The sequence below is a fragment of the Pinus tabuliformis genome, chromosome 3_1 (genome assembly GCF_031772625.1).
Source record: "Pinus tabuliformis cultivar Carrire ecotype Pingquan chromosome 3_1, CPIR1, whole genome shotgun sequence".
NCBI lineage: Eukaryota > Viridiplantae > Streptophyta > Pinopsida > Pinales > Pinaceae > Pinus > Pinus tabuliformis.
The window spans coordinates 428,783,595-428,798,713 of record NC_142301.1 but is presented as its reverse complement, the minus strand read 5'-3'; the positions used below and the strand labels follow the sequence as shown (position 1 = coordinate 428,798,713).

At 34.9% G+C, this 15,119-nt stretch overlaps 1 pseudogene; it reads left to right on the top strand.

Annotated features, from left to right (window-relative positions):
* The first annotated feature begins 1,582 nt into the window (after nt 1–1,582).
* On the top strand, nt 1,583–14,848 carry LOC149187583 (heat shock cognate 70 kDa protein-like; annotated as a pseudogene).
* The last annotated feature ends 271 nt before the right edge of the window (nt 14,849–15,119 follow it).

The following is a 15,119-nucleotide window of genomic DNA, read 5'->3' as shown; positions in this document are numbered from 1 at the left end:
CAACTTTCAATTACCTTTTTTTTAGAAATTGAATATTTTATTATATGATATAACACATTTTTTTGTTTTTTGTTTTTAAATATATATATAGATATATATATGAAGTTGATATCAAGTGAACATAGTTTTAAATCATGTGTTGAAATATTTTAAAAAGTATAAAATTTAAACATCTTACTAATACAATGTTTTTACTTCTAACTACTTTACCTCATTTTAAGGTTGATATGAAATCATATTATATAGTATGTACAACTAACTAAACATGAATAACATATTCATTTTGGTTTTTCATTATAGCAGATATTGTTTTTTTATTTATTTAAAGAATATTTTATTTTTATTTTAAGAGAGACACGTGTCAACTCCACTTTGAACGCAACAAAATTACATGTTATCTCTTTGCTCAAAAATCAAATTCATGCGCTGAATTATGAGCCTCTTCGCTCAAAAATCAAATTCTACAAATAATTCTACTAACTCAAATGGATTAACAAATTTCTAAATTTATTTCCCAATTTAATTAGATTTAATAAATCAAATTCAACAAATAACTCTAGTGAATCAAATAGATTAACAAATTTCTAAATTTATTTTCCTAATTTAATTAAATTGTGGTGAATTATGAGCGTCTTGGCTCAACAATCAAATTCGACAAATAATTCTACTAAATCAAATGGATTAACAAATTTCTAAATTTATTTTCCCAATTTAATTAAATTTAATAAATCAAATTCAACAAATAATTTTAGTGAATCAAATTGATTAACAAATTTCTAAATTTATTTTCCTAATTTAATTAAATTTAATAATTATGAGCGATAACAATGGAAAAAATCTATAATTTTTTTTGAAAATATAAATAAAGAATCATAGCTTTTTTTCATTTCAAGGATGAGTTATGCTTATGAAAGAGATTTGTTTATGCAATATCAAAGTTCATAGTTCCGATGGTTTGACTCATAGTGTTTTTCTAGCAAATTACATGTTGGTATGTTTTGAAAGGGTTGGAAAGGTAGACATCTTTTATTAGTAAGACTCCCATATAGATGAGTTTATAGGCGTCTCGCTTATTAGCAAATCATAAATTTGCTATAGAACTTTCTAATGGTTGATATTAACTTAAAGATTTAGTACTCTAAAACATCTTCATACCACCCTTATCCCCATGATCGGAATTTGAGTTGTAGATTGTTCATTATGAGATGGTTTGTCCATATTGTATGGTTAAAGAAAATGTGACGTCAACTGACAAACAATGATACCAACGAGAGATGACCGAATCCCAATGCCGATGACCAACGCTACTAAATGATCGAGTGTGGCGACTGTGAAATGAAACGATGTGATGTACCTTCTCAAATACTCTCAAAACAGGCTTGCTAAATACTGGGTGTATGCAGATTTCGATTGCCCTTCGATCTCAAAGGAAGTAACTATCAACGACATTTTTCCAAATATTTAATGTGTGATGGGGTGTCGAAAATTTGAATGTTTACGGTGTGACAATTGAAGTTTTTCTCTCTCGTCCTCGACCTCGATCTTCTGCCAATTGCCCGTCTGTGCTACTATGAGTGAGAAGATGAATAGAAATGGCGAAGGGCCGGCGATCGGTATCGATCTGGGGACGACGTACTTGTGTGTGGGAGTATGGCAGAATGGCAGTGTGGAGATCATCGCCAACGATCACGGGAATCGAACCACTTCCTCCGTAGTCGCCTTCACTGATAAAGAGCGTCTTATAGGAGAGTCCGCTGAGAACCAAGTTCCCAGAAATCCCAACAATACAGTTTTCGCTCAATAATCGTCAATTACCATCCATACGATTTTATTTGTTACTTTCTTCATTTTTCCGTCAAACTTGAATGCGTTTTGCGTGTCCTTTGTGATATTTTGATTTTAAAGCTAAGTTCGTTTTTTAACTTTATGGCAGATGCAAAGTTGTTGTTCGGAAGGAAGTTTTTGATACGTCCGTTCAAAGCAATATAGGGCTATGGCCTTTCAAGGTCATTCGAGGAGTTGGTGATAAGCCCATTATAGTTGTAACATACGAAGCGGAGGAGAAGCGTTTTGCAGCCGAGGAGATATCTTCCATGGTTTAGCAAAGATGAAGGCGATTGCTGAAGCATATCTTAGGACCACGGTGACGAAGGCTGTCATAACTGTGCCGGCACGTTTCAACGATTCTCAGAGGGCAGGCAAGAAAGGATGTTGGTGCCATTGCTGGCTTGAATGTTATCAGAATTATCAACGAGCCCACTACTTGAACGGAGGTATTTTTAATGCAGGCAAGAAAGGGTGTTGGTGCCATTGCTGGCTTGAATGTTATCAGAATTATCAACCGAGCCCACTACTTGGGCGGAGGTATTTTTGATGTTTCTTTTATGACTTTTGGAAAGGTGGAGGACACAAAGAAAAAATAATTCACATAAAACATGAGCTATTGCTCTTCTATTGATCACACAAAACATTATTCTTACAATGAAGTTGGTGAAGGGTATTTATTCTTTTCCAACTAGCTACTTGCCTAAAATATATTCACATGCAACCACACACTAAAAGTCGTCTATCATGTAAGTTGACTTGACTCAACACTCAAACACTCAAGCACTCAATCACTTAGTTCACTGAATCTCTATGTTTAGCCAACTCCTCATGCAGGAGTAATTATCTTATTTCAACACTCTCTCTTAATTACGACCGCTAAACTAAAACATGACTCATGACAACTCAAACATGCCACTACGATTACAACACCCAAGTTTCTTCTATGAAACTAAAACACATCTTGTGTTAATGACTTAGTAAATATATCAGCCGATTGATCACTAGATTTACAAGGCTTCAAGTGAACTTATCTATTGCTCACAAGTTCGCTAATAAAGTGATATCTAGTATCAATATGCTTGCTGTTATGATGAGACACACTATTCTTGGATAGAGCAATCGCTGAGGTGTTGTCACAATATATTGTTGTTGATCCTTGTTGTTTCTGCTTGAGTCCATCAAATACTCTTCTTAACCAGACTGCTTGACATGTTGGTGATGTTGCTGCTACATATTCTACTTCTGCTGTTGAAAGTGTCACAATGGGTTGCTTCTTAGATGCCCATGAAATCACACCACCAGAAGTGCTCTTCCTATCATCCAAACTGTCTGCAAAATAACTATCTATGTATCCAATCAAATCCTTTTTTTTGTGTTTGCATACATTATGCCACAATCTCTAGTTCTTGCTATGTATCTTAGATTTTTTTTTCCTGCACTCCAATGTGTGTCTTTTGGAGTCTCTATAAATCTAGAAATCAAACTCACTCCTTGCATGATATCCAGTCTTGTAGCTGTGAAATACATGAGGCTGTCAACCAATCTTTTGAATAGAGATGGATTGACATCTCATTCTTCATCATCCTTGCTTAACTTTGTACTAGTTGCAACTGGTGTAGGGACAGGTTTGCAATTTTCCATCCTAAATATTTTCAACAAATCTTTGGCATATTTATTTTGACAAATAAAAATTCCTTGTTCAGATTGCTCAACTTTTATGTCAAGAAATATTTCATGAGACCAAGATCTGTCATCTCAAATTCTTTCATCGTGGCTGCTTTAAATTCATCTATTTCAAAATCACCTGTAAAAATCATGTCATCAACATATAAGCAAACAATCAAAATCTGTCCATGCTCATTTACCTTTGTGTACAAGGTAGGCTCAATGTTGCTTATGCAAAATCCATTCTTAATCATGTAGCTGTTGATTCTACTATATCAAGCTCTAGGCGCTTGTTGCAGTCCATAGCGCACTTTATTCAACCTGTAAACTTTCTCTTAATTACTCTCAACTTCATATCCTGTAGGCCACTGCACATAAATTTATTCTTCTAGAATTCCATTCAAGAAGGCTAATTTCACGTCCATCTGATATACTTTCCACTTGTTCTGAGCTGTTGTGGCTAGGACTGCTCTTACATTATCCAATGTGGCTACCGGAGAAAATGTTTCTCCAAAATCTATTCTTGGCTGCTGCAAAAATCTTTTTGCTACAAGTCTAGCTTTAAATATGTCAATTCCACTTTTCTCATTCAACTTTATCTTGTACACCCACTTTACACCAATGAGATTTCCGTCCTTTGGTAAATCAACCAAATCCCATTTATCATTCCTTTCAATAGCTTCATTTTCTTCATCCATGGCTTGCATCCAATTTTCATCTTTGATTGCTTCTTCAAACAAAGAAGGTTGGAATGACAACAATGCAAAATTTGAACTAACATCCAAATCATCATAAATATCTTTCGAACTTCTCATCTTTTTTTTACCAGTGCTTGATTCATCACCTGATTGATTGCTGGGAGAATCTTGATCTGTTGATTTGGTTGAAGATCCATGCTACTCTAAAAATCTTGGAGTCCTTGTTGGTGTGTCTCTGTTTGGTGTCTTCACCTGTGATGCTTGCTGCACCTTTTCTGCTACATCATTTTCTTCCATCAGTGGCACTGGTGCATCAACTGTTTTTTCTACAGTTCCATTCCATGACTCTTGTTCTTTGAACACAACATCTCTGCTAATTATGGTGTTCTTTGTGACAGGGTTATACAATTTGTAAGCTTTTGATTTCTCACTATAACCAGTGAATATGCATTTTTCACTTTTATCATCCAATTTTCCTCTTCACTCCTTAGGCACATGTGCATAAGCTACACATCCAAATATTCTGAGATGGGATACGCTGCAATACATACCTGACCATGCTTGTTCTGGTACTCTGTTCATCACACTCTTTGTAGGATATCTGTTGATCACATAAATAACACATGCAACTTCTTTTGCCCAATACTCATTAGACAAGTTCCTGCCTTTCAACATGCTTCTTACCATGTTCATAATTATCTTGTTCTTTCTCTTTGTTACACTGTTCTGTTGTGGTGTGTACTTGGTTGTAATCTATCTTCTGATCCCATGTTGTTTGCAGTGATCATGGAATTCCTTTGAGTCATATTCTCCACCACGATATGACCTTAATACCTTGATCTGTCGATCACTTTGGTTGTCTGCTAAGGCTTTGAATTCTTTGAACTTTGCAAAAGTTTTAGACCCTTGCTTCAAGAAGTAAACCCAAGTCTTTCTGCTATAGTCATCAATGAAAGTGAGGAAGTAACAACTTCCACCAATCAACTGTGTCCTCATAGGTCGACACAAGTTTGTATGCACTAGCTTAAGAGGTTTCTTTTTTTTGTATGTAACTCCCTTTGGAAAAAATTTCACGGTGTTGCTTTCCCAAGATGAAACACTCACAAGTACTAGCAGGCTCTTTGATAGGAGGTAATCCTCTGACCATCTGTTTCTGTTGCAACAATCTTAAATCATAAAAGTACAAGTGTCCAAATCGAAAGTGCCATAACCAATAATCATCAAAACATGCAACTATAAAAGAACTCACCTGACCACTATAATTCATAATTAGAGGAAATAGTTTTTTTCCTCGTCATCTACACCTTTTCTATAAGTTGCTTTCTTGGGGGCTTGTCATATATAACACATTCTTGACCTTGAAAGGTAACTTTGTATCATTTCCGTGTCAATTGACCAACACTTAACACATTATGTTTGAGACTAGGAACATAATATACCTCTGAGATTGCCTTCGGCTCCCCCTACTTGGTTAGAATGTTGACTACTCCTTTTCCATCTACTTCCACAGTCTTGTCAGTCCCCAAATTTACTTCTGTTTTCATAGATCGATCGAAATTTGCAACCAAATCCTTGTTGTCGATCATGTGGTTACTACAACAACTGTCTAACAACCACACACTAGCAGAAGGTTCATGCATGATATGGCAAGATAGGAACATGGAGTTAGTACTCTCTGTAGTGGCATTAGGTCTGTGGTTCCCTTGATCAACTATCTTCTTCCTGCAATCACGAGCATAGTGACCAAATGTATTGCAATAATAACATCTCACCTTTGATTTGTCAACTCTTTGATTATTGTTGAAGCTTTTGTAGTTGTTTTCACTTTCATGTTCATGCTCTTCTCGACCATCTCTCTCACCAGCATATCTTCCATTTCGTCCTCTGCCTCTCGTTCTACTTCTACCTCGACTTCTGTCTCTTGAAATAAAAACCTGACTTTTGAAAGTGGTCTCTAAAGTGGAATCCTTATTTCTGTTTGTCCTTGCCTCATGCGATAGAAGTGATCCCATCATCTCATCAACTGTCAATGATGCCAAATCCTTGGCTTCTTCTATGGCTGCTACCACAACACCAAATTTGGTAGACAAAGATCTGAGGACCTTCTTAACGATTGTTTGATCTTTAATGTCTTCACCATAAATCTTTAACTGATTTATGGCAGTTATGACCCGATTCATGAAAGAATCAATGTCCTATGTCTTCTTCATCTGCAGACTTTCAGAATCTCTCATAATATCCTACAACTTAACAATATCGACTTTGGCCATACCTGTATAGTTTGTTGCCAAAGTATGCCATGCTACTTTTGCTGAAAATGTGATCATAATCTTGAACACTGCTAGGTCCACTCCCTACTGGATAAGCTGCAATGCTTGTGCATTCTTCTTCTTGTCTTTCTTTTATTGTTCCCTCTCTATATTACTGAGAGATTATTATTTTGCGTCATTCTTAGGTCCTGAAAACCCAAACTGGACATAATTCCAAACATCATGTGCCTGCAACATGGTCGCCATATTAATGGCCCACACATCATAATCGTTTCCTGTAAACGGTGGGAACTGAGGCTGGAAATTTGAGAAAATGATATTTCTCTAAAAAGAAATTATCTTCAAAAAAACCTTAAATTTTCTGTTTTAATAAGCTTTGCAAAGATTCTTTTAAAAAAAAATCCATTCTCTTCGAAAATTTCCTTTATAAAATAAAACCCTTTATTATTTTTTTTAATATAAAAATTATTTTATATAAAAAATCTTTATATAAAATGAAACTCTTTATAACAACTCTTTTAAAAAATCGTATGATAAAACCACGTGAGAAGATATTTAAAATCGTACCCACTTTGCTTTATGAGTTTAGAAAAGATCACGTGACTTTTAAAGCCTAAGTGACTATGCCTTTCGACTTTCAAACACGTTGACTCCGTATTGAGTTGTGGCAAACACTAACTTCTCTGCTAAGCGACAACTTTCTTGTTGACTACTCAATTTCCCTGACAATGGGTATTCACAGCAGCTGCAGCTGCTTCTTCAAAACGGATGGGTTTTCAACTGAAACTTTATCTATGGTGTCTACAAACCAAATGAGCTTGGCTACAACGACTGAGAAACTTTCGACTATCTTGTCTGGCACATGCATGGTGCGGCCGTAGAATTTCTCTGTCTCAAACCTCACTCTGATACCAATTTGTTGTAAAGGTGGAGGAGACAAAGCATAAATAATTCACACATAAAACATGAGTTGTTGCTCTTCTATTGATCACACAAAACATTATTTTTACAGTGAACCCGGTGAAGGATATTTATCATTTTCCAACTAGTGATTTGCCTAAAATATCTTGACATGCAACCACATGCAGCCACACACTAAAAGTCATCTATCACTTTACTTGACTGAACACTTAAACACTCAAACACTTAATCACTCAATTAACTGACTCTCTATGTTTTACCAACTACTCATGCAGGAGTAATTATCTTATTTTAATAATGACAATTGAAAGCTGTCATTTTAAAGTGAAGGCCACAGTTAGTGACAACAATTTGGGTGGCGAAGATTTTGATGATAGATTAGTTAACTACTTTGTACGATACATTAAGATAAAATATGGAACAGACATCAACATCAATGAAAGATCCCTTGTGAGACTTAGAAAATCGTGCGTAATGTTGAAAATGGCAACAAGAAATGCTAAAAATATAAGTGCTAGAAATAGAAGTTTGAGTACCAGCACTGGATTGGGCGACAGGGAATGAAAATGGAAGTGATAAAAATAGAAGTTCTATTCTTAGCAGTCCTGGTTGGATTCCTATTTTTAGGTAGTCCCTGGTCTAAAATAGGAAGTAAAATTCGAATTTGATATTAACAATAGTTTGTAACTTAATTAATTCATTCTCCATGAGTTAATTAGTTAAGGAAAAGCAAACTTGAAGTCTTTGTGAGAACATGCAATTATTTCTCCACTAATTGGGGAATGTGTCCTTGATTTACTCCATTGACTGAGGAATTAAGGATGAGTTCTATATTGAGAGGATCAATTGACTTAGTTTAACTTAGTCAAGTCTAGTTAGATTAATCTAACAAGTTGTTAAATTAATGAGATATAGTTTGTTGATGCTTACATGCATGTGACAACTATTATTTTTAGATAACTGAGTATTCACTCATGGATAACTGATGCATGTCAGTTCTGTCAGATACCCAGTTGAGATCAGAGAAGGGACAATGTACTATTAGTTGGATGAATATTTTTCCTATAAAGGAAGCTCATCCATGATGAGGATTTATCTCCTTCAAGTTTGTGCAGTTAGATCAGAGGTTAGTGAGTGTGTGAAGAGGCTAATTTACACATGTGGCAGCACTGGACTCCAAGGAAACTGCACAAGGAAATAGGAGGCTTGGAGGGCAGAGGAGAAGGTTTGTGAGAAGCCTTTGACTATCTATGAGTAGCAGAGGGATTGTACTGAGAGCTGGATAGCTTCCAAGCTAAGGATTTGTGTAATCTGGACTATATTTCTACTTGTATGATAATACAGAGATAGGGTTTTAGGTAGGTGCTTTCCCTGGGTAAATTATTCTGTGTTATGTGTGATTGATTCCTTCTTATCAATTATATTTGTTCTTATTGATGTTGCTCATGGTTGATTAAGCTTTTGCTAAATTGTTTGTAGAAGTAGATCAAGTGTTTTTCTTTAGTACATTGCATTACCAGGTTGATCTACAGGTGGGAAATTTCTACATGGTATCAGAGTTAGCTGATTTGTAGAAAAGGTTCTACATGGTATCAAAGCTAGCTGATTTGTAGGAAAAATTCTACAAAATTCTACATGGTATCAGAGCTAGCTGATTTGAAGAAAAATTCTACAAAGTTCTACACGTAAGGGCGAAAATTACTCTCTGGGCAACTGCCCAGACCACCATAGAGATTGATTCTCTCTTTGATGAAATTGACTTTTATTCCACCATTACTCGGGTTGCGTTCGAAGGTCATAACATAAATTTGTTCAGGAAGTGTATGGAGCTTGTTGAAAGATTCCTGCGAGATGCCAAGATGGACAATAGTTCCATTCATGATGTGATTCTTGTTGGTTGGTCCACTAGGATTCCCAAAGTGCAGTCCTCGTTGCACGAGTTCTTTAATGGCAAGTAAATCTGCAAGGATATCAACCCCGATGAGGTCGTCGCATACGTAGCTGCGGTGCAGGCTGTTATTTTGAGAAGAGAGGATAATGTGAAAATTAGACATACACTTTTTTAGGATGTAACTCCTCATTCTTTATGGATTGAAACTGCAGATGGTGGTAGGCCAATCCTGTTAAAAGAATTATTTAACTGAAAAAAAAAATAAAAAAATAAAAATAAATAAATAAATAAATAAATCATGCATTCAAATAAGAAATAACTAAGAAAATTTAGTCAAAAACCATCGGGAAAGGGTTTAGTAGAAGTAGATTTTATTATCACAATGAAAATATCTATACATCTCACTGGCATCATTCTTTCTCAAACATACCTTTCGTATGTTTTTTCTACTAACACCCCTTCATATACAAATATTTCTTTATAATACCATGGGTTGTGAATACCATGGGCATTAACAACTTTGACTTGATTTTGTATCACGCCTAATGGTGCCCCACTTGAGACCAAATAGAAGTTTGAGTTAATTTTTTTGACATTATTTTCTCTTCTAGCTACTAACCATTTCCCAAAGTTCATGTTTATCACGTTTGCATTACTTTAGCCAAGGTTTTACAAAGTTCTTGTTTATCCCTTGGCAAAATCTTCATTAACATATCAGCTGTATTGTTTGTAGTGTGTATATTCTCTAATTGTAGTAGCCCACCATTTAACACTTCAAGGATCCAATGATATCCAACATCAATGTTCTTTGTCTTAGAATTATGTGTTGGGTTTTTTTCTAAATCAATAGTACTTTGACTATCACAACACAACACATATTTATCTTGTTTTATCCAAACTCTCCTAAAAATCATTGCATCCACATATCTCTTTGCAAGCTTTTGTGGAAGCGATGTATTATGCCTCTGTTGTGGAGAGGGCCACTACTTTCTTCAATCTGGAAATCCAGGATACTGCTGCTCCTGCAAAAGTACATAAATAACCCGTGGTGGACTTTCTAGTATTCACATTTCCAACCATGTTTGCATCTATGTAATCTTCAAGAACAACATTGTTATCACCAAAACATAAACAATAATTACTAGTACCCTTGAGATGCCTCAAATTCGACATTACTACTTGCTAATGTTGTTTGTTTGGATTGACAAAGAACCTACTCACTACTCCCATTGAATGTGTAATATTTGGACGAGTATGTACCATGACATACATCAAGCTACCAACAATTTAAGCATAAGGGGTTGTACTCATTTACTCTTTATTCTTGTCATCATAAGGGCACAAATCAACACTAAGTTTGAAGTGTGATGCTAGGGGTGTACCAACTCGTTCGACATCCTTCATATTGAACCTATATAACACCTTTTCAATATGTTTTTCTTGTAACGATCACAACATTTTGTTCTTTCTATCACGTATAATCCTCATGCCCAAATTTTTTTGCGCTGGACCTAGATCTTTCATTGGAAATTTAATGATCAAGTCCTTATTCAACTTATTAATCATGTTCTTATCATGCCCAACAACTAGCATATCATCCAAATAAGACAATAGTATAATATACCTTTCTTTGTCATAACTCTTGACATAGACACATTGATCAACCTCTAGTATTTTGAAGCCATGTTCCAGCTTAAATGAATCAAATTTGTTATACCATTAATGAGGTGTTTGTTTCAGCCAATAAAGGCTTTTTTTCAATATGCAGATGATATCTTCTTTACCTTTTATCTTGAATCCTTCCAGCTATTCCATATAAATTTATTCCTCCAATTATCCATGAAAAAAAGTTATATGCACATCTAATTGTTCACATTCCAAGTCTAAAGCAACAACAAGACCAAGAATAACTCTAATGGAAGACATTTTAACAACAGGTGAAATTTTTTCTGTAAAGTCAATTCCTTATTTTTGTGGAAATCCCTTCACCACTAGCCTTGATTTGTATCTTTCCTTCTTCTTCTCATTCTCATGTTTAATCTTGTATACCAATTTGTTTTGTAGAAAATTTCTTCCTTTTGGAAGCTTCACTAGCTCCCAAGTTTTATTTTTCAACAAAGAGTCCATTTCTTCCTCCATTGCTTTCTTCCAATTTTCACTCCTTCCCACTTCACAAGCTTCTTAAAAAAAATTAGGCTCACCTTCATCAGTTAGCAAAATATAATATGAGGGTGGATACCTTTGTGACTGCTTTTGAGGTCTAGTAGACCCACCAACCAACTGTGGTGGTGTGTTTTCCACTTGAATCTCTTATAATGTACGCGGCAAGTTTTCTTCTTCTTGTTGTACATCATGTTCTTGAGTTTGTTGCTCAGATTCTTCCAATGGTGGGATATTTTCTTACTATTCTATAAACCTGTCAACAATTTTCTTGACCTTTGTTTCACTTGCAGGCCTTTTATACATCTCAGATTCATTAAATATTACATCCGTGCTTCTAACAATTTAGTGATTAATTGGATCCCATAAACAGTAAACAAACTCACTTTCAACATATACTAGAAAAATACACTTCCTTGATTTATCATCTAATTTTCTTCTATGCTCTTTGAGAATATGTGTAAATGCTTCACATCCAAAAACAATTAGGTGAGAATAATTTACCTTCTTACTGGTCCAAACTTCTTAAGGAAAACCACCATCTAGGACTGTATAAGGTGAGAGATTGATGAGGTAACAAGATGTCCTTACTGCTTCTCCCCAAAAATTCTTTCTAATACAAAATTCGACAACATACTCCTCACCTTTTCCATAATAGTGTGGTTCATCCTTTCTGCAATACCATTTTGTTGTGGAGTATTAGGCACAATCTTCTAATGTTTAATGCCAAACTTATTGCAATAATTCTTGAATGCATTGGAGAAATACTCCCCATTATTATATGTTCTCAAACACTTGAGAAATTTATTAGTCTTCCTTTCACCAACAACATGAAAATTTTGAAATATCTCAAATACCTCACCTTTACTTTTCATAAGGTAGGTCCAAACCTTCCAAGATGCATCATCTATGAATGTAACAAAATATGAAACTACTCCTAAAAAGTTAATATTCAGCGGCTCAAACACATTAGAGTGTATTAATTTTAACAAATATGTTTTCCTTTCATGACCACCTATGATAAAATAAGCCCTACTTTTCTTACCACAAATACAATGTTCACAAAGATCAAGTTCATAGGATTTCAAACCTAGAAGTAGATTTTTACCAGCAAGAAATTTTAGCCCCTTTTCACTTATGTGGCCCAAGAACTTATTCCATAACTCCATTGAGTTTTCTTCTTTTACAACAACAAGTGTATTTGATATCTTTATTGTTGCCTTCATTGCATACAAGGTTCATGTCTTGGATCCTTTAGCCAACACCAATTACTCTTTAGTAATTTTACAGCCACCTTTCCCAAATGCTGTGGAGCAGCCTTCATCATCCAATCATCCCATAGAGAACAAAATCATATGCATATATGGGACATTCCTAACCTATTTCAGCAATATACTTTGTCCATCATTTGTCTAGATTTAGAAATCTCCCACTCCAACAATATTACAAATTTTTTTATTTCCTAAATGTACTTTACCATGATCAACTTCTTCATATGTAACAAAAGTATATTTACCTGGGGTCACATGGTGAGATGCTCCTAAGTCAAGTACACAATAAATGATACTACTATAAATATATAAACATGCTTCTTCTACTAAAACAATTAACAAAACATCACTTTCAGAAGCTACAACAGTAGTCCCACCTTCCATTGTGTTGCTTGGTTTTTTGTTTGTGTTGATTGATTTTTGTTCCTTTTTCTAGAAAAAACAATCTTTTCTCTTGTGTCCAGCTCTTCCATAGTGAAAATAAGTGAGCCTTCTTGTTCTTGATTTTGATCTACCTATTGATTTTGAATTCCCCTGTCTACCATGTTTAATTTTCCTTCCACGATTAGCTAAGACTAGAGCTTCTCCTCCCTAGTTCTCTGCAATTTATTTGTGACGCTGATCCTCATTCATCAAACTACTATTAATGTCATGAAACTTCAGGGTCTCTGCAAGTGTTGAAATGCTAATAGCTACTATCAAATTCTCCCAACTATCTAGCATAGAGAACTATAATAATATGGCTCTAATCTCGTCATCCAAAATAATTTTGATAGAGGCACCCTGACTTGTTATTATATTAAACTTGTTTAAATTCTCTTCCACTGAAGCACCTTCCTTCATCTTGAGATTTTACAACTTATTCATCAAGAAGACTTTGTTCAATGTCGTGTTCTTCTCATATAAATCATGCAACTTTTTCCACAACCCTTCTGGTCTCTTTTCTCCAGCAACATTAAAATATACATTCTTTACCAAACACTCATGAATCGTGGTGATGGTCTTTCTATCCAAATTATTCCATTCTTCGTTTATCATTGATGAGGAATTCTTCGCTACTCCCTCAATCGGAAAACAATGATCCTTTAAAATCAGTATGTCCTCCATTTGCGCCTTCCATAGGGAAAAAATAGCCCCATTTAATTTCTCCACATCACTTAATGTCACTATCTCCATGCTCATAATTCTTCCCAGCAATAACTTTACATACACCAAAACATTAGATAGAACAACCTCGCTCTGATATCAGTTGTTAAAAAAATTGTTTAACTGAAAAATGATTTTTTTCATAAACTGAAACAAGAAATAACCCATAAAATTTACTCAAACACATATGAAAACCCTATTTTAGGGAAAAAACACGAGGAAATGGTTTAGTATGATTTTATTATCACAATGAGAATCTCTATACATTTCACTCACTTCATTCTTTCCCATCCATACATTTCCTTTTTTTTTAACTCACACCCCTATATATGAAAATATTTCATTATAATACCATGGACCCAATACCATGGGTTGTGAATACCATGGGACTAACAAATCTGACTGATTTGGTCTTAGCCTAATAGGAAAACCCTCATCTCCACCAAAAAAAGCGAGTTCATTCTACTGTCTCAGACAACCAAACTAATGTGTCATTTCATGTGTATGAGGGTGAGGGAAGTCGAAGCCGAGAAAAAAACTTGTTGGGAAAATTTTATGTCTATGGCATTCCCCCAGGTGAAAGAAAAGTTCCCCATATCGATGTGCGCTTTCATATTGATGCTGATAGTATTGTCAATGTACCTGTGATGGACACAACCACTGATGAGAAGAACAAGAATGACATCATAAACAACAAGTGTAGATTGCGTGAGGAGGAGATTAATAAAATGGTTCACGATGCTGAGAAATACAGGTCCGAGGACGTAGAGCACAAGAATAAAGTGAAGGCACGAAACTCGTTGGCGAATTACATTTATAACATGAGGAACAGTGTCTAAGTGATCGAGGATGCTATTGAACGAACCATCCAATGGGTCAACCAAACCAAGGATTCCAAGGTTGATGAGTTTGTTGGAAAGATGAAGGAGATTGAGAGTGTTTTCAATTCCATTTATCATGAAGATGAGCCTAGGTACTAATATGGGTTTTTTCATATGATGCTAGTGCATTGAGAAGTGTTTTGAAATATCCAAACTACAGGAAGCAAAGTGTTCTAATATGGTTTTTTTTTAGTCAAGCCATGGTCATGTATTTTGAAATCTCCAACTTATAGGTAGAAAAAAGTTCAAATGTTTTATTGCTTTAAATTATGAAAAGAAAAAGGAAATTTACATCAAACTCGTTTAGTATTGTTGTCCATTTACGTACCTCTCTGTTTTTTAACTTTACATATTTGATGTTTTGAAATGTACATATTTGGCTTAATAAA